The sequence below is a fragment of the Colobus angolensis genome, unplaced genomic scaffold (genome assembly GCF_000951035.1).
Source record: "Colobus angolensis palliatus isolate OR3802 unplaced genomic scaffold, Cang.pa_1.0 Scaffold127, whole genome shotgun sequence".
Lineage (NCBI taxonomy): Eukaryota > Metazoa > Chordata > Mammalia > Primates > Cercopithecidae > Colobus > Colobus angolensis.
In genome coordinates, this window is record NW_012113919.1 from 576,077 (window position 1) to 596,505 (window position 20,429).

Sequence of the window (20,429 nt, forward strand, 5' to 3'; positions counted from 1 at the left end):
AAATATTAGCACACCCTTGTAGGAATCCTAGAAATAATAAAAATTCTATTCTTAATAATAAAAATAGAATAATTTAAGGATAAAACTATAACATAAAAAGAGTATTCTTAAATATCTAAAATCATGCTTGAGTACATTTATAATTTATTAATTTCTAGTTAAATACAAGTGAGATTAAAATTGTTATTGTTGGGGGAAAGAAATAGAAAATACTTAAAAACAAAATTGTTTCAAAAGAATCTGGGATAAAATATGAAACAATAGAAAATAACATCCAAAAATATATGTAACAAGTACCAGCTCTTACAATGGATTATAAAATCAGAATAGACAAAGGGAATAAATCAAGTTAACATAATATATTTGTAGTGAATGGAAAGAAAAAACTAATATTCATCAAGTAAATATTAGATTTGAATAAAAAATGTATTTTATTTTTAACACATTCTTTTTCTAAAAGTGAAGGCTAAGGGTCTTCAATTAAAAAATGTATCTGTGGATTAGATAATTTACATAGAGTTTTTCTTTTTTTTAACATCTATCTATGAGTTTATTTTTTGGCCAAGGGCTGCCTTAATCCATGGCACCTGAAATTGATGTAATCCCTATTATTGTAATCCCTAAATGGAACAATGGAGGTGGAAACTTCAGCATTTTTACAGAAGGAGAAAACTCTTGTAAGAAGTAATCTAAGAAGGGTTTGCATATAAATGTATAGAAAATTGATTTCAAAAACACAATTGCCTATATTTAAATAAATGCAGGACTAAGTGGGGAAGGAATGCTAAAGTCTTTCCTTCCCAACCTAACTCTAGACACTGTCACTACTAATTGAAACTAATTTACGTCTGATCTCAGGGACAGAATTTCTGAATTCCGGAAGAATTAGGATTATTGACAACCCAACATGACCTTTCTTTTTACCTGTATTATGGCTCTCTGCCGCCCTCAGCTGGTAACACTGATGCTTCATCTACAGCTGATGAGATTTACCCTTGGAGAAGAAACGAATACCATGCTTTTTGAACATTTTCGTAACTGTCTCACATCAGCACATGCTAAGTTTTCAAAAATGACTTGAAAGAGTAGATTTATTTTTTGCAATAGTCCTTTCAAAGAAAATATTTACAGGTAATGAACATGGCAAAGTGACACCAGAGCAGAGTTCTTGTCTTGTGAACAGTAACACTGAAACTATGACTACCAGCAGAGTGGCAGAAAACAATCTCAACCTAACGGTGTTTTCTCTTGTGATATGAAAAAGTGGAGACATTGCAGAGACATCAGCAACAGTTAGAATGAAGAACTTTCAGAATTCTGTGTTAAAATTGGTGATTCAGATATTTCACATCACTTAGTCATGTCTCCTAAAACCACTTACTCCCTTTGAGAAAGTGAAAGCTCAGAGACTAAAATGTAGAAATATTTATAGCTACAGATCTCATAGACCTTACTATCTTAAATATCATTGAAATAAAGATCAGGAGACAACGCATTATGCTATGTTTGGATTGTTAGTGGATCGTCATGTTTATGTTTGAGGTTGTGCAGTTTATGCTTAAAAATTGTCTTTTGGTTTGTAATATCAAAAAGCAGCCAATTAGTTGTCATCAAGTTCTTTATTATTTTCATTTAAATTTGAGCCGTGTTCAACTTTAATACATTATTTGCAGTAGCACTTGAGAATGTATTTATTTCTTCAGCTTTAGCTTTAATAAAATCACATGGTTTCCATCAAAACATTTTGCATAGGATTAAAAAATCTTTAGAGTTTCTACAAAGCAATGAAGTGTAACATGTATCTCACAATTTGTCCCAATCTCCCGAGAATGACCATTCTTCAGGTACTCACAAACAATAGAAAAAACAACCAATGAGGAATGCAAAGTTTTAAAGTAGGCCAGGTGCATTGGCCGGTGTTATTATCCCCGCACTTTGGGAGGGTGAGGCAGGAGAGTAGCTTTAGATTGAGAGTTCAAGTCCATCTGGGGCAACATAGTGAGACTCTGTCTCTAAGATTTTTAAAAATTTTGCCAGGCATGGTGGCACATGCCTGTAGTCTCAGTTACCTGGGAGGCTGAGGGAGGTGGATCCCTTGAGCCCGTGCTGTCAAGGCTATAGTAAATCATGATTGCACCACTGCATCTAGCCTGGGTGGCAAAAGGAGACCCTGTCTCAAAAAATGAAAAACAGAAGTTCTAAGGTAAGAAGAATGGTGGCAAGGGCAGCAAATTGAGAGAAGTATAGCAAAAATGTACTAAGATTTTTAAGTGTGGGAGAGATGAAAGTCAGGAATATGAAAGCAGCAAAAATATCTGGATTGAAAGGTGGGCAGAGAAAAATAACCAGGTGATGAAATCCCTCTGATCCCAGAAAAGACTTATAATGAAGCTGCAGTGTCCAGTAAAGGAAACTAGTGAGCCAAAGGCTGAGATTGAAAGCAGGAGACAGTATCTGAAATGAACTAGGAAGTTATACTAAGAAGACCCATGCAACTCAAGAGAAAGACAAATGCCAGAGGCTAGGAACTGGAGGAGAATTCTGGAGAAGATTGCAGTAGCTCAAGATAAACCTTTTCATATGGGCTGTTGACCAGGCACTATAAGATAAAAGGCAAAGTAAAGATGAGTTTGAAATTTCTGTCCCAGGTTGTTGCCAGTCCTAATCCCCCTGCTTTTAAAGCAGCCTCACCAAAGCTGACCAGGGAGCAATATATGTTTTAATAACTTTTGGAGGGTTGCTGCAGACATCATATGGCCAGAAATGTCTAAAATATTTACTGTCTGAGGCTTACAAAAAATGTACTCTCCTCTAGTCTAGACGAGATGGGTTTCAAGAGTCTGTCTTTAGTCTTTCTGAGGTATTAACAAAGGCTTTACAATCACCCCCATGATATGAGCTTTACCTTGAGGTTTTGTTTCCATGGTAGTATTCTGGATATCCACTTTACCATTATGTTATCTCCTACTTTGAAGACACTTTTGCTAAATGGGATTGTAGTGAAAAACATTTTTATTTTCTAGCCCAGAAAATACTGGCTTCTTTATATTTTGGCTTAAAGTAAAATATTTCTGCTTAAAGTAAAATATTTCAAGTTTTACTCTACATTTCTCTCTCTCTCTATTCCCACCTATCATATACAGTTGAAATAAACCAGTTGACACTTTTGTTATTCTGCTTGGAAATACCCCAAGTTAGAGTCCCAGATCTAAGATTGCTTTTTATTTTTCATGCTTTTGCAGGGCAGAGTTTTGCTAAATAACTCTCTGTCACATATGTGATCTTTATTCCAGGTTCTTATAAATATTTTCTTAGTGTCTTTTGTTTTCCTACTAACAGTCTTTTTGATATATTTCTAGCTTCTATTCATAGCTTAGTCAAAAAGCTATTGTCCTACCTATGAGTCCATGGATTTAACTAGATCTGGTACTTGTTTGGGGGTTTTCTGTTTGTTTTTTAAGAAATAAATCCTTGTTTTTACATCAGTATTTTTTATGTATTTTGAGAGAATTTCAAGAATCCATGCTTATAAAAATGCACTCACTTCACCTAGGTTTTAAAATGTTGTGATATATCATTATGCATTCTTTTTCTGTGATTCTTATATTTTATTGTATAATAGAAAAAAAATTTTAAAATCTCATATAACAATTATGTCAATTAAAAATATAATCCTTTAGGTTGATTTGTCAAATTTGGTGTAGGAGTCAGTCAATTCAAATATTTTAGCTTTTAACTTTATTAATTTCCTTTTCCTATATATTATGGCTTATTTCATGTTTTGCCTGGTGCACTGATTTAAATGCTGAATTTACCTATTTTGATTTTTTTCTAAAATGTAACTGCTTAAATTTTATTCCACTGCTTAATTTGGCATTATGAAACAAGAGTTTTAAGTCATGTTGAAGAGCTTTTTAAGAAAATTATTGCTTTGTTTTTCCAGAAAACTAAATATTAAGGTTTATGTCAATGTATATCTCCTTGTACATTATGCATTTTGAGGCATTCCTGGAATCTGTATTTCATTATTTGATTGATGATGCTTAAGACAGATTCACTAGGCATGGTTTGGATAGTGCTTTGATTTTATTGACTGTCAAGTTATCATTGATTGACTTAGCATTAAAACAATGCTATTTATTCCTGGTGAAATTAACATGGTTTCAAGTTGTTATAATTTTCTGTAATTTAAGATGGTTTCTAAATGTCAAAAATGAAAATTGTGTCTATTAGAATCTTAAAAATCAACATCTTTATTGTTCATTATGAGAGAACACATAGTTAACTTCTGCATTTGTAAACAAATTAAGTACAATTTAAAGAGGAATTTCAATTAACTGATTATTTGTGATATTAATTACAAAATTAAAAATACAATGCAATGCAACTTAAAATGATATACTCATTTTACTCTGACCATGAGAACTCATATCACTATTTCTATGTTTTGAAAGATATGAACTTTCTGCATACATCAGAGTTGTTGGTATGATTTATATTTATGTGTACACATTATGATTTCCCACTAACATTAAGATGTTCAATAACACACACATCATTTATGTTAATCTTGGTTTTTCAAGCGTAAACATTGTATTGGTCGGTCCACTTGATCAGTCAGGACTCTACTGATTCTACTGAACAGTCCATATGTGTGATAAGGATCCTTGAGAGAACAAAAACTTCAACATTTTCCAGAATTGGTGTTTTCTACTCTAACCTCTTGTCTGAATTCTATTCCCATGAATGCGTAATGCCTACTTCCTATGTGACTGTCACTATTCTCAAACTTATGAGTAAAACATAGAATGGGGAAAAATACACAACAAGCAGATAAAATCCTTGAGTGTTATTGTGAAAAGGGCCAACCAGCAACTGCATAAATCTCTAATATTTAGCCAAGGGCAAACCTATGAAGAAAACGGAAGCAGGAAGAGAGATCTGCTTCTGGCAATGGTAGAAAACATCTTTCTAACCAACCTTCCTACTGAGGTTAACAAGTAAAGCAGAGAAAATACTTTCAAAAAATCTTTGTGAAATAGCAAGGGAGTAAGGATTGTGATAAACCAAAATTCCAGAGAGAATAGAAGTCAAGCAATCCCAAAATTCAATATGACTTTTCTCATCAAGGCACTTGATGATTTAAAATCAGAGACTAGAAATCGAAAAGAGTGATTATAGCTTTTGGCTAACTCATGGTGATGGAAAACAAGAAATGGTGTTCACTATTAATTAAAGATGGAGGGCCCTACTGAAGACCTCAGCAGACACCTCTTCAAAGAAAATATACAGATGGTAAACAAACATATGAAAAGATGCTCCACATCATACGTCATTAGGGGAATGCAAATTCAAACAACTGTGGGATCCCACTACAAATCTATTAGAATGGCCAAAATCCGGAACACTGACAACAACAAATGCTATTGAGAAGGTGGCACAATAAACAGTCTCATTCACTGCTAGTGGGATGCAAATTGACACAGCCACTTCAGAAGACAGTTCAGTGGTTTCTGACAAAACATGGTCTTACCTTATGATTCAGCAATGAAATTCCTTGGTATCTAATCAAAAATATTAAAAATTTATGTCTACACAAAAACCTGGATGTGGGTATTTATAGCAGCTTTATTCTTAATGACCAAAACTTGGGTGTTACCAAGATGCCCTTCAACAGGTAAATGACCATATAAACTATGGTATATCCATACAATGGAATATTATTCAAAGCTAAAAAGAAATGAGCTATTTGGATATAGAAAGATATGGGATAACCTTATGGATACTACTAAGTGAAAGAAGTCAATCTAAAAGGACTCCATACTGTCGGTTTCCAATTGTATCACTTTCTGGAAAAGGCAAAAACTAAGGAGAGAGTAAGAAGATCAGGAGTCTCCAGAGTTTGAGTTGCAGGAAAGAGGGATGAATAGGCAGAGCACAGAGGATTTTTAAGGCCATCAAAATACTTTGTATGATAGCATAAAGGTGGATACGTGTCATTCATTATACATTTGCCCAATCCCATAGAATGTACAATGTCAGTATTGAGCCCTAATGTGAACTAGGGACTTTAAATAATTATGATGTGTATTAGTCCATTCTCGCACTGCTATAAAGAACTACTTGAGACTGGGTAATTTATAAAGAAAATAGGTTTGATTGGCTCATGGTTCGGCTGGCTTTATAGGCTTTTGCTGTTGGAGAGGCCTCAGGAAACTTACAATCATGATGGAAGGTGAAGGGGAAGCAAGCACGATCCTCACATGGTAGAGCAAGAGAGAGAAAGAGAGTGAAGAGGGGAAGATGTTACACACTCTCAAGCAACCAGATCTCATGAGAACTCACTGTCATGAGAACAGCAAGGGGGAAATCTGCCACCACAGTCTATTCCTCTCCCACTAGGTCCCTCCACCAACATTGGGAATTACAGTTCAAAATGAGATTTAGTTGAGGAAACAGAGGCAAAGCATATCAATGTGTCAATGTGGGTTCATCAGGTATAACAAATGTATCACTCTGAGGGGGGATGCTGATAACGGGAGAGGCTATGCAAGTGTGGGGATAAGGAGTATTCAGGATATCTCTGTATCTTCCTCTCAATTTCCTGTGATTGTAAAATTGCTCTTTAAAAGTCTTTAAAAAATATGATAGTCTCTGATAATCACTGCTAGGCTTTCAGGTGGTACCACAAAGTTCTAAAGGTGATTGAAGAATTGACCAGTCCCAAAAGACATTGAGAATAGGTTCCAATGATCTCAATCTTTATTTGGAATATAATTGGATATCCATATCCGATGCTTTATTGAAGAAAAAATATGTTCTCTTTGAGTATCTTGGAATTCTTTTATCAATGATATCTAAAGAAATAAATTCCACAAGACAAGACTTGACCAAAAATCATGTTTAATAACTGACAAAACAAACAAATCCATACCATATCTACATAGGGCAGAACTTTAAAATAAATGTAATTAAATTTTCTAGTAAATAAATGACATTGTTAGATATTTTGGAAAATAATTCAAAAGTATTAAAAATGGCTAATGGAAAATTTAGAAATGAAGCAACACTAACTGACTATAAATCTTATTCCGATGATACAATATTAGTGCATCAGAAGGTATGTAAGTAGAAAATATGTTCACTGAAGTAAAGAAAGACAAAATGAGAGAAATATATAAGAGAGTGTAAGATAAATTTGGATCTAGGAGAAAAGTATTAGCATGTATACAATCAGAGTCCAGAAGGAGAAGAGAGTGAGGATGGGTTAAAAGCAGATATAAAAAAAAATAGGTGAGAGATTTTCTGAATTTTCTTTAACAACTGGAAATAAATGCAAAAATCCTAAGCACATTACAGCAAGTGTGCTGAAAACCAAAGGCAAAAAAATTAATGCAAGTAGTCAAGGAATAAAGACTTATTGTCTTCCAAAGAGCAAAACTAAGATAAACAACCAATTTATTAACAAAAACAAGGAATGATGTTGTAAAGTATTGAAAGCAAATTACCGCCAAATTAAATTCTTTGTTCATGAGAATATTTACTTTGGGGTGGGTAGAACATAATAGAACATAATCTGATATCTCATATCAGAGTTATAAGAACAAATGAAGAATGAAGAAATGATACATGTATGTGTAAATCTAAATACACACCACTTGCATAAAACAAAACAATAACATTTATGACATTTTAAACATATAAAATTGAAATGTATGATAATAATTGTACAAAATGCAAAAAGAAATGAAATTATATAGTGCTCTAGGATCCATTATTACCTGAGTAGTTATTAAAGTAGACTAATAAAATGAATAGCTAAAAAATCAAATAGAGAAGAAAATGAAAACACTTAATAAAGCTTAAATATATTAATAAAACCAATGAATCCAAAAGAAGAAGAAGAAAAAAAAAGAGCAAAGAGTAAGTGTTAAATCAAACAAAGCCAAAGGTCAATTTTGACCTAAATACTAATTCATCAGTAATAAAGAATAAAGAAACAGTTAAAAGACCCAGTATGTAAAACTGGGGAATGTTAAATTACATACTACTTAACAATAGTCACACAAAAAATATAGGAATATGTAAAGGGAGACAATAAAGAATAAATAAAAAAAAATTCCATGCAAACAGTAACAAAAAGAAAGAGTGAGTTATACTAAATATCATACAATAGGCAAAAAGCATTATTTTAAATGGAGACATTGGAAATAACAAAAGTGTCAATTTGCAAGGAAGATATGATTTTCTATATGTCTAATAATACAGTGTTACATGTATACAGCAGAAGTCTATTGACTAAAAAAAATTAACAATTCTGAAATTGGTAAGATATTTTAAGCTCTCAGTAAAAAAGAGAAGAAGAAAAATCTGCAACAATGTAGAGGATTTGAAAGCATAATAAACTAAATTGTTTGAATGCCATGTATAGAACAATTAAACTCAAAAATTGCAAAATACATATTCTTTTTAAGAATTCATGAAACACTGATGAAAATAACTTGTACTGACATATAAAGCAGGTTTCAAACACATTTCAAACACATTTCAAAGCACTGACAACATACATTATGCTCTCTGACCACAGTTAAATTAAGGTAAAAAGTAACATGGAAAAGTAAACCGAAAATTCTTACGTATTTGGAAATTAACAGATACATTTTTAAAGTCTGTAGTCAAAAAAAACACCTCACAATGGAAATGATTTAATATTTTTAATAAGTGGATAATAAAATGCTACATATCAAAATTGGAAAAATGTCACTGAAACAGGCCTTAAGCCTAAATGTGAGCTGAGATATGCATTTTATAGATAAACAAAGGATGAAATCAAAGTTCTAAGCAACAGTTTTAATGAGTTAGCAAAGCATCTGCAAATTATTCCTGTAAGGAGAAGGGAAGAAATAATAAACATAGCAATTACTGAAATAGAAAACAAATTAATAATAAAAACAGCTAACAAATAACAAATACAAAAGTTGATGTTTTGAAATGATCAATGCAATTCTAAACCTGTAGAAAGAATGCTTCTAAAAAAATGAGAAACAAACAAAAATGGGTATCGGGAATGAAGCAGGAACATTGTCACATCATAAAAGCCTGCCAATATTCTTCAAATATACTCTATTCTGGTTATATTAACTTCTATAATCCCAATTAATGTTCCCTGCTGATTACAGTGTAAGTTAAAGTGTGAGGGCTTCAGATTTTTTGACACTTATTCCATCAAGCTGTAGGAATTTTGGTCCTTTCTCCTTGAATTTTACTGAGCTTGTGAAGACTTTGATCTGTAGAGTAGGGTAGGATTGGTGCCATGTTACTTCTAAGAGCAAGTCATAAAGAGCACAGCAGCTTCCTATTGTTTACTGGGAATCGTTACGCCAAGAATTTGAAGTCACCATGTACGCAGTTTGACTAGAAGCCAACCCCCGTACGCAAAGGACATGTGCATGTGCAGTTGCTTTGGCTACAAGCCAGCTGTGCTCACCTTCAAGTCACCCTAGACCAGGTGTTGGTGCAAAAGCCACCACATGACTTCAGCTCTGAGCTCAGGGAGTCACCCGCAGTTATTCTAGTCTTCTCAGCTGAGGCTCAGATATTCTAAAGCAAAACTTTATTTCCTGTGTCTCTGTGTGAATTTAGGAGCTTAACAAAATGGTGGTTGTTTTATCCCTCTAAGTTTGGAGGCATTTTGTGATGAAGCAATCGATAACTGAAAGACCTAGAACCAGAGCATAGACACTTAAATCATCTCCTGCATCCATTCTGCCATTGCATCACCTACAAAATGGAAATCCGAATTAAATTTTTAAATGGCAAGTCTGATCGTATTTCACCCTTTTACAATCTTTAATTGGACTTCAATGCTCTAAACAAAATACAGACAAATCTTCACTGTGGCTTACAGAACTTTCTCTGGTTTCTACACTTGCTTACCCTGTATATACAGATCAAGTGAGGCTACTTTGCTATATGCTCTTACAAAATACGTATTTTTAATCATTATTCTTACTAATTATAATTTTACATGCATTCGTGAGAATATGTGACTAATGCTGTTCTCTTATTCAGCTCTAAATCTTTGAGGGCAAGGACTATTTCAGGTTCTGGTCATGATTTTGTCCCAGGCACCCACCCAGCCCACTGCCTAGCCTAAAGTGCGTGGTCAATAAATACTCCTTATTGCAGATATTTCTGAAAAATAGTAACCCAGAGAAAATCTGAAGTGGCATTTAAAAAGACCTGTTTGAGCTCAAAAAAGGAAGGCTTAAGATGCTAGAAAGAGAAAAGAAAAAAGGAAATAGAGAAAAAAATCTTAAAAGGGCTGTTTTAAGTAAATACTTGTTTAAGTAAATACTTGTTTGCAATTTTTTTGTAAGACTTTATGTGAGAAGATCGAGGTAGGGTTAGATAAATTGATCATTGAGCAAATATAATTCTAGGACTCCTAAATGAAAAGTAGAGGAAAACAAAATTTGCCAAAATTTGTGCAGGAGAGGAGTTAAGATGGAATTCATAATTTTTAGAGAAGGGAGATTTGACAGTTACTTCAAACTAACAAGACTCCCAAACAAGAAGAATTTTGATACTGTCATTTATATGCCTATCACAATCACAACCATATAAAAAGATGCATGTCTATGGCATAATAAAATACTTAAACTTGCCAAATGGAATGAGGCAGGAGTGTCAATCACAGCACTCACTGTATTATGTAATTTTTTTCTTGTATTAATGACGCTTGATTTTGAAAAAAAAAACAAAAAACCAGGAATGTATGTGACAAAACAGATTTTTAAAATTAAGCTGGGTGCACTTTTTCTGAAGTACGAATTCTAATAAGGATATAGAAAAATTGGAGTTTTGAACATAGGGCACTTTGCAGTTAAGGTATACCACCTGATGCCACTGAGAACAACAATATAGGAATTTTAAAGATTCATAGAAGTGACAATATAGTTAAGATAATTTAACATGACTAGTTAAAGACAAACATGTCCATAAAACATTGTATTTATCATATCAATTGGATATTTCTTTGATGGAATCTATCTTGAAACAGTAATGAATTAAAAGTTAAAGAAAATATGAAATCAAGGTGAAGCGTGTCCCAAATGTCTTTGTGATTATTTTCTGTCTACACTTATATCACCTAACTTATTGAACGGTGTGTCAAGTAACTAAAAGTATGAAACTACCCTACCAGCTGATTTATTTCTATTTATTCGGAAAAAAAGGAAAGACTCTTCTGTGGAATGAGCTGTGGTTGTGGGAATAGAAGGGAAATCCTGCCTAGACAGTGAGTGAAGGAAAAAGAAAATGAAAACAGTTGCCAGGAATACAGGAAAATAAAATAAATTAAATGATTGGTGCTCTAAATTTGAAAGGTGTGGTGTTGGAATGCTTTTATTTGTGGAAGAAAATAAGTATAATTTCTCCTTTCACCTCATCCTCATAGTAGAACAATGGCATTGTTGCTGTTGCTGGTATTATTCCACTTGCAATAATGGTAATTATAGCAGCAGCAGTAGGACTAGCATTAATAACAGTAATTGTAGTAGTAACAGCAGTAGTAGTTTTTATAACAACACAAGCAGTTTTCTAGTACTGGTGGTGGTGGTGGTAGAGGTGGTAATTTTTATTATTGTTATAGAGTTCAAATTCATAGCAGGGATCAAATGATACACTTAAAAGGCTTGATTGAAGACAGTTTGGTGAAGGATTATCCATAGTTTCATGGACTGAATAAATGGAACCAACAAGAGACAACGAAGAGACTAGCAACATTAAAAGCGTTCTGAAGCCTTGTCCTCAGGAGGAATGTGAACTGACTGAGAGTTAACATCATAGATGAGCCACCTATAGGCCTGTGACTCAAGATAACTGATGTTAGCTACTTGATGGAGACAACTCAGGTGTATGGGTGATAAATACCTCGAATACTCTCTCCTCCTCCTGTCTGGTGTCCTGGAATGCCTCCCAAGGGCAGTCAACAGAAAGCCAGGGACAAGGTTGCTTAAACATTACGTTCCAAGGACAGCAACCTCCCAGGGCATGAAACAGTACAGAGAAGAGTAGAAAAGGAATTTGGAGGAGCAATGGGAGAATGAAGAACAACAATAGACTGCATTTAGTTTGCAGTTTCTGCATATCACATGCTGTTCAAGGTCATTTACATGCATTATCTGATCCATAACCAACATTGTTTTTAACCCTGATTTACAAATAGTAACAATCTCATAAAATGAGTTGACAATCCCCCCATTTCATGTACAGGCCAGATGTAGATTACTTTGTTTAAAAGTTTCAACATTATCCTCTGTAAGAATTCAAGCCTCAAATTAGGAAGGTCTTCATTTTAAAAGAATTGTTTCCCTTTGTGTGAGTTAAAGATAATAAAAAATTGTGATAGAATTGTCAAATATTTAGTTGGCTAAAGGAAGCTGCAAAAGAAATTAGGGGGAGCGGTAGTACTAAATTGAAAGTGTTGCAGGGGGTCCTCGCTCCCAGAGCTCCCAAGATGGTCGTGGGCCACTTCCAAGATGGTGGCAAGTCTCGTGTTCTCTGACCTGGGGCTTTTGGCCTCACGGATTCCAAGGAATGGAATCTTGGGCCACGCAGTGAGTTAGTTAGAGCTCTATGAGAAGCCCTGGGTCACAGAAGAGAACAGTGAAACCCAGTGACTAGTGTTCAGCTTGATTAGGACGAACTCAGGCACTTAGCCCTGTAGGAACAATGTCAAGCTTTAGCCCAATTGGGAGTGGTAATGGGCGCCTCCTTGGATCAGGAGCACAGCAGACACCCTGCTGGATCCCGAAGGATGGAAGTCAGTGGCCGGTCTGCGACAGTGGCAAACAGCAGTGGCAGACAGGGAGGGAAAGCTCGGCTGGAGCTGTAACAAACAGGGACCAGAAGAGTGCAGTTGCAAGATTTAATAGAGTGGAAACAGAGCTCCCATACAAAGGGAGGGGACCCAAAGAGGGTAGCCATTGCCGGCTTGAATGCCTGGGTTTACATCCTGATCCTTGTCCCTCCCGCTGTGCTCTCAGGCAATAGATGATTGGCAATTTCTTTACTTCCTGTTTTTGCCTAATTAGCATTTTAGTGAGCTCTCTCATTGGTCAGATGTGAGCTAAGTTGCAAGCCCCGTGTTTAAAGGTGGATGCGGTGACCTTCCCAGCTAGTCTTGGGGATTCTTAGCCTAGGAAATCCAGCTAGTCCTGTCTCTCAAAAGGGGAAAGAAAGTAAAGCTTCATATAGGCAAGTTCAGACACAGCAGATGAGTTTCTTAGAGACTCAAGGTTCTTTACTTTTCTATATAGAAGAGAAGAGCACACACACCACGTTGCTTCTCCATATAACACTAAAGTGCTCTAAAAGCTCAGTGATCTAAAAATAAAACAGAAGATCAGAACACAAAGTCATGACAGGAATATTAGATCCAGGCACACAATTTTAGAAGAAAAATAGTCGTATCAGCAGCGCAGACTGCTTATTTTTTTCTGGAGCTATATGCATTAATGGTGTCTATAGCCCTGAGAAAGGCATGGCCCTCTGCACTTTCCTTTGAACTCAAGGGTTTATTTTTTTTCTTCATTTTCTTTATCCTATTTCCCTTTGGTTTGAGGTGCTAGGGAAATGAACTCTAATGATCTGCAATGGTAACCTTAAGCGGTACTTGTCAAATATGATTTGGTAGGTGAGAAAGCAGGAACAAAAGCAGCAAAATTTAGTAGAAACAGCAGTAAACTGAAGAGCAGGTGACCCAGACACCAGATATAACCAGTAACTAGCTGTGGGATTTAAGAATTGTTTTTACTCTCACACTGCTGTAAGAATTGTACCTCCAGGCTGTCTCCATCCTCAGAATAACTTGTAGTCCAAAAGTTCATTTTGTCAGTGTGCTTTCAAGAGCACAAAACACATTTTCCCATAGCAACACTCTTCCTGGGGAAGCCCACAGTGTCTTACTGATGTATGCCTTTTCTTGTAACCACCTGATTGAATTTTGTGTGTTTTCAGAAGTGTCTTTTATTGTGTTATGTATGGTAATGGCAAGCCCATATTAAGGTAACAAAAATGTAATCAACTTCAGCATGTATGTGCATACACACACATTCATACTCACGCAGGATGCACTGTTTTTCACCAAATTTAGATAAAAGGAGACTCGCAATTTCATGAGTGATTCAATGACACACTCTTGGGGACATTACCAAGTGTCTTTAATTAGCATAATATAGTACCAACATAACGTTTCTATCGGAACTGCCTGAAGGGTTCTTGCTGCCCTCTGTATAAAGAAAGACCATGGCATTGTAGTAGAGAAAGGGTTTAAAAGACAGAAGGCTGGCCACACCACATGGAAGGTAGAGTTCTTAGTCAAAACTTCTCTAAAGCTTCTAGGGTAGTGGTTTTTCAAAGGCAGTTTACGGGAAGGTGTGGGAATGACCAGGTAACAGGTGTCTGCTGCTGATTGGTTAGGGTGGAGATGAAATTACAGGGGGTAGAAGCTGCCCTCCTGCAGGCTGAATCACTTCTGGGTGGGACCACGAGAGTGGGGTTGGCAGTCCAGGTGGAGCCATCTGATCCAAGTGGAACCATGGGTATCAGATATGCAAAAAACCTGGAAAGATGTCTCAAAAGGCCAGTGTACAATAGTGGTGTTATTTGCAGGAGTAATTGGGGAAGTTGCATGTCTCATAACTTCTGGAATAATGGCTGACAGTCCTTTATGTCTGCACCTTAGCAGGACTCAGGTGCCCCTCATCCCGGCTAGCCTAATGGCCTCCCATTAGCTTTACAAGAGAGGTTGAGTTTTGGGCAAGGTCTGTCATCATTTAAATTAATGCCTAGGCCGGGCACGGTGGCTCACGCCTATAATCCCAGCACTTTGGGAGGCCAAGACAGGCAGATCACGAGGTCAGGAGATCGAGACTATCCTGGCTAACATGGTGAAACCCCGTCTCTACTAAAAAATACAAAAAAACCAGCCTGGCGAGGTGGCGGGCACCTGTAGTCCCAGCTGCTTGGGAGCCTGAGGCAGGAGAATGGCGTAAACCTGGGAGGCGGAGCTTGCAGTGAGCTGAGATCCGGCCACTGCACTCCAGCCCAGGCGACAGAGCGAGACTCTGTCTCAAAAAAAAAAAAAAAAAAAAAATTAATGCCTAAATGTCTTCCAAAGTTAGCTTGGCCCAGTAGCCCAGGAATAATTAAAGGAAGGCAAGATAGGGGCAAGGGGTGGGTTAGTTCAGTTCACTATTATAATTTTTCTCACTGATATAATTTTTTGCAAAGGCAATTTCACTTTAACCAAAGTAATGTGAAATGATAAAGATTATGTCTTTTGAGGATAGCAAAGACAGAAGCAGCTTATGAAAGCATAAATGCTGGTTTTCATTTTTTTTTCCAAGACCTAAATACAAAGAGAAATATCTAAAGTATTTTTGTACAGTGATGTCGATAGCCAGGTGGTTTAGTACATTTTTATAGACACTCAGGAAGTCAGAAAATATAGAGCCAGCTTAGTATAAGCCACGAATCCTTTCTACCTCCTTTCCCATGAGATTCCCCATCTGTGTACCAGCTTTGATCTGGAGTCACAAACAAAGGCTATCTGTTTATTCAAGAGATCAAATGCTACTTTTGGTGTAGACCCTGGGGAAACTCAGAAGAAGGACATAAGCTTTGGGACTGCATTGATTTTCAAAGTGTTGATCTGAATAATCCATGACATGTTTAGTTTCTTTGGCTGTTAGAAGATGTACACAGAGGTGATGAACTCAGAGGGCTTTGTTCTCTCAGCATAAATCCCTTCTTTTTGTTTTGCTGTATTTATATTAACAGAAAATAATCTAAATGGAAAAGCTCCAGTTACACATCTTGCCAATAATGTGGCAACCTTACCTAGTGTTTCTCTGATTTCCCTGTTTTCGGTGATTGTTTTAAAACTAGATACATATTCCTGAGGTGGTTGCTGATTCTAGTATGTCGTACTTTGAACTAATTTCTCTCCAAAAATTCTTAATAAAATGCATATATTTTAAAATAGATTTTTAGAGCAGTTTCTACTTTGTAAAAAAAATTAAGCAGAAAGTAGAGTTCCCATAATCCATCTCTCCCCACAAACACAATTTTCATGCTTATTAACATTTTGCATTGGTATGATATATTTATTACAACTGATGAACTGATATTGATACATTATTATTAACTAAGGTCCATAGTTTTTATTAGGGTTCACGCTGTGTTATACAGCTTTATGAGCTTCGTCAAATGTAAAATGGCGTGTATTCAACATTGCAATATCATGTAGCCTAGTTTTACAGTCTTAAGACTTGTCTGTGTTTCACCTATCCATACCTCCCTTTCTCCACTCACACTCTTGGTAGCCAATGGTGTTTTTACTGTCTCTACAGTTTTGTCTTTTCCAGAATGGCAGATGATTGGAATCATATAGTATGTAGCATTTTCAGACTGGCTTCTTTCACATACTAATTTAACAGAAAAAGTTGAGCATTTAAGATTACTCTATGTCTTTTTATAGCTTCATCTTAAGCTCTGAATAATATTCCATTGTCTGGAAGGACCACAGTTTATTTATCCACTCACCTGTTGAAGGACATCTTGGTAGCATCCAAGTGTTGACAATCACACCTGTATGCAGATTTTTGTGTGGACATAAGTTTACAAATAATTTATGCAAATACCTAGGAAGACAGTTGCAAAATCAGATGTTAAGATAATGGTTAGTTTTGGAAAAAATTGCCAACGTGTTTTTCCAAATAGCTGTACCATTTTGTATCCCAAAATGGAGCAAGGAGAGAGAGTTCATATAAATCCACATTTTTGCTGGCATTTGGGACAGTAATTGTTTTAGATTTTATCAAATACATATTTTCAGAACTTTTTCTGCCAGTCTGTGATTTGGGTTTTTATTTTCTTAATAATACCATTTTCAAGAAAGAGTAATTAATGTTAATAATGTCCAGTTTACTTTTCTCCATGAATCATGCCTTTCTTACGTTTCTTAAAAATCACAACCAAACACAAGTTGCTTAGATTTTTTTTCTTATCTTTCAGGAGTTTCACAGTTTTGCATTTGCATCAGGTATATGACTTATTTTAAGTTAAATTTAATATAACAGCTGAGTCTAGGTTCATTATTTTGAATGTAGATATGCAGTTGTTTCAGCACCATTTGTTGAAAGGACTATCTTTTCTCTATTGAATTGCCTTTACTCTATTGCCAAAAATCAGTTGACTATATTTGTGTGCTTCTGCTTTTGGCCTCCTTATTTTGTTCTATTCACCTATTTGCCTATTCTTTTACAAATAAAAAATGTCTCGATAATTTTAGTTTTATAGTAAGTTTTGAAGTTGGACAGCATCAGTCCTTCAAACTTGTTCTTCTCCAATATTCTTTTGGTGTTTCTGGATCTTTTGCCCCTTTACATAAACTTTTGAAATAGCTTGTCAATATCTACACAACAGCTTGCTGGGATTTTGATTGGGATTTGGTTGACTCTGTGTCAACTTGTGAAAAATGACATCTTAATATTGAATCTTTTTATTCATGAACATAGGATAGCTCTCCATATATTAAGATCCTTGATTTCTTTAATGTGCGTCTTGTAGTTTTCCTGACATGCATCAGGCACATATTTTGTTAGATTTATGCCTAAGTAGTTCTTTTTTTAAAAGTGCTAATGAAACATGCATACTTTTTATTAGCCCTTTCATCTTTATAAGCTATACATAGATTGGATCATAGTAAAGATTTTAAAATGTTCTTCTTGTTTGCCTGCTTGTTTTCTTTATTCAAAATGAGTCTTTACTGGCTTATTTCCTTTCATATTTTGAACTCACATTGTTATCAGTCCTGCATCTATTGAAATCCTTGTATTTACAATAATCTCTGCACGAAAAGCCATTATCTGCTTAAGTTTATACACAAAATCTACTACAACTCAGTTCTTGGGACAGTATAGGATGTTAAAGATAAAATCTTTAATAAATTACTATCTCTTGGTGAAGTTGCAAACTTTTTTATTTTTATTTTTTGAGACAGAGTCACCCGGGTTGGAGTGCAGTGGCGCAATCTCGGCTCATTGCAACCTCCGCCACCCGGGTTCAAGCAGTTCTCCTGCCTCAGCCTAATTTTTGTATTTTTAGTAGAGAGGGGTTTCACCATGTTGGCCAGGCTGGTCTCTAACTCCTGACCTATGGTGATCTGCCTGACTTGACCTCCCAAAGTGCTGGGATTACAGGCGTGAGCCACCGCGCCTGGCCTGAAGTTGCAAACATTTTTATAAAAATTTACCCGAATTGTGATCTATACCATTATTTGAGATGAGAAATAATATGTTTATCAAGATGTCTATATTGATAGATTCATATATAAAACTAAATTATTATAGAGATAAATAAAATCTTTAAAATGATTGGTATTTAGGTAACTACAACTGAAACCTAAAAATGTGAGGTAAGTTTTGGACAATCATAAAGAAAGTTATTCTGAAGAATGTAGTGGAAATCCCTCCTCTTTACAGCTAAATCAATTCTTTTTTCACTACACAATAGTACCCTCAAACCTTTCATGCTATCTTGACTCTACGCTTTGGAAATAACTTAGTAGCATTCTATGCCACTGGCAAAAATGTTCCTGGAAATTAATCACCACATTTTTCTATCTAAATTTTGGTGTCCTTTTCCATCCCTCAGTGACTATCCCAGAGAGGTTTTGATTTACAGCTGAATATATTGTTTAAATATTCAAGGATATAAATTTGATCTAAAGGAAGTAGTAAGTAGACATTGTAATTATACACTCTTCATTTTAGTATCTTTGGAAGTCAAAAATGGTTGCTCTTTTTTATATATCTGACAACAATTCATGAAAACACTGACATCTATTAAACTTGACTTGGAGAGCTTGTATTCATTCCTACATTTGCTCAAACTAAATTAATTCATGGGAGCAATTGGTGAGATAAAAAGACTCAGAACACGTATTTAAACCAAAATAATGAAGTCTTAGAATCTTTCTCAGGGAATAAAGAAGTCCCTAATATTTTCATTCAAAAGAGGTCCTGGTTAATTCTAGAGAATTGACACATTGGAATATGCTGTGGATGTCTGTAATACTACTCCATTAGATCTATTGTTAGAAAATTGCACTTCACATATCTAACTCCACACACATTGCATAAATCGCCAGGTTTTGAGATGACCTCTATTTGTCTTTGTGGGGTTTCATAAAGCTGTGCTAATGTAATATGTTGCTTTGTCAACCCAGCCCTGTGTTTAAAGATTTATTTGATCAGATTCTGGATGAAATGCCTTGTATAACATCCTTTGTGTGTTTCCTAAGTAAAGTGCTTGAATTTGTACTTGCATATTTCTTATCCATTTCCTTTTTGTATGACATTGGCATGCTTCAGAGAAAAGACAGTTTATAGTGTATTTGATTACACGGTTAGACATAACAGTTTAGCACAATATGCTGTAATCAGGACTACTCAGAAAAGCAATTTAGTCCCGATCTTGTCAAATTAAGTGTGTATTGAATGTATAACACACCCTCACCATAAAGAGCTATTTTGAGGCAGTAGGGAGCAAAAGAAAATGATTATTTGTTGTCATTATTTTCTTTTAAGGAGTAGATTGGTAGAATCAGGTGAACTGTCATGAGACTAATCTTTCAATAACTTTTTTTGTAAGACTGTGTGGGTATGGCGGGTGGTATGGATAATAATATCAAAGATGAAATAAGCTTGGAATGAAAACAAGAAGAAAAAAGAGATGATATATAAATAAATAGATGTTTGTGTGTGAAGCAGAAAGAAACATTAAAGGAATGTTAGAATAAAGAAAGGCAGAGGAGTCATAAAGAGTAATGCAGTCTTATTCTTTGTCGACCAGGTGCTGTCATACTATTGACGACCATCCCAAAATCTGACCGTACAATATCTGTGCTCTAAAAAGTTTAACTTATCTCTTTTGAGTTTTATACTGATTGAACTAACAATATAACTCTGCAAACTCTGTCTCCCCATATAATCATCTGGCTGTGATCACAGGTGGCTTTTGATATTTGTGGGATATATTGTCTATGTGGATTTCAGCTGGGTTCTAGAAATTATCTCTTCTTTTCTTCTACCACCTTTTCTGTGCATATCACTTATTAATAAACATAAAAGATTTTAAAAAGTGTTTATTTAGCAGTATGTCACTTTGATCATGCCAGAAATTTCTTAGGGAAGAATCAGATAATTATATACTCAACAAGGTTTCCTATGCCAACTATATTAATTTTTGTGATTATCAATATTATCAAGGGTGTGGGAAGCAGGAATTCTTACATAATGGTAAAAGATGTGTAAAAGATGTCGAGTTTATTGTGGGCAGTTTATCAATATCCACCCAAA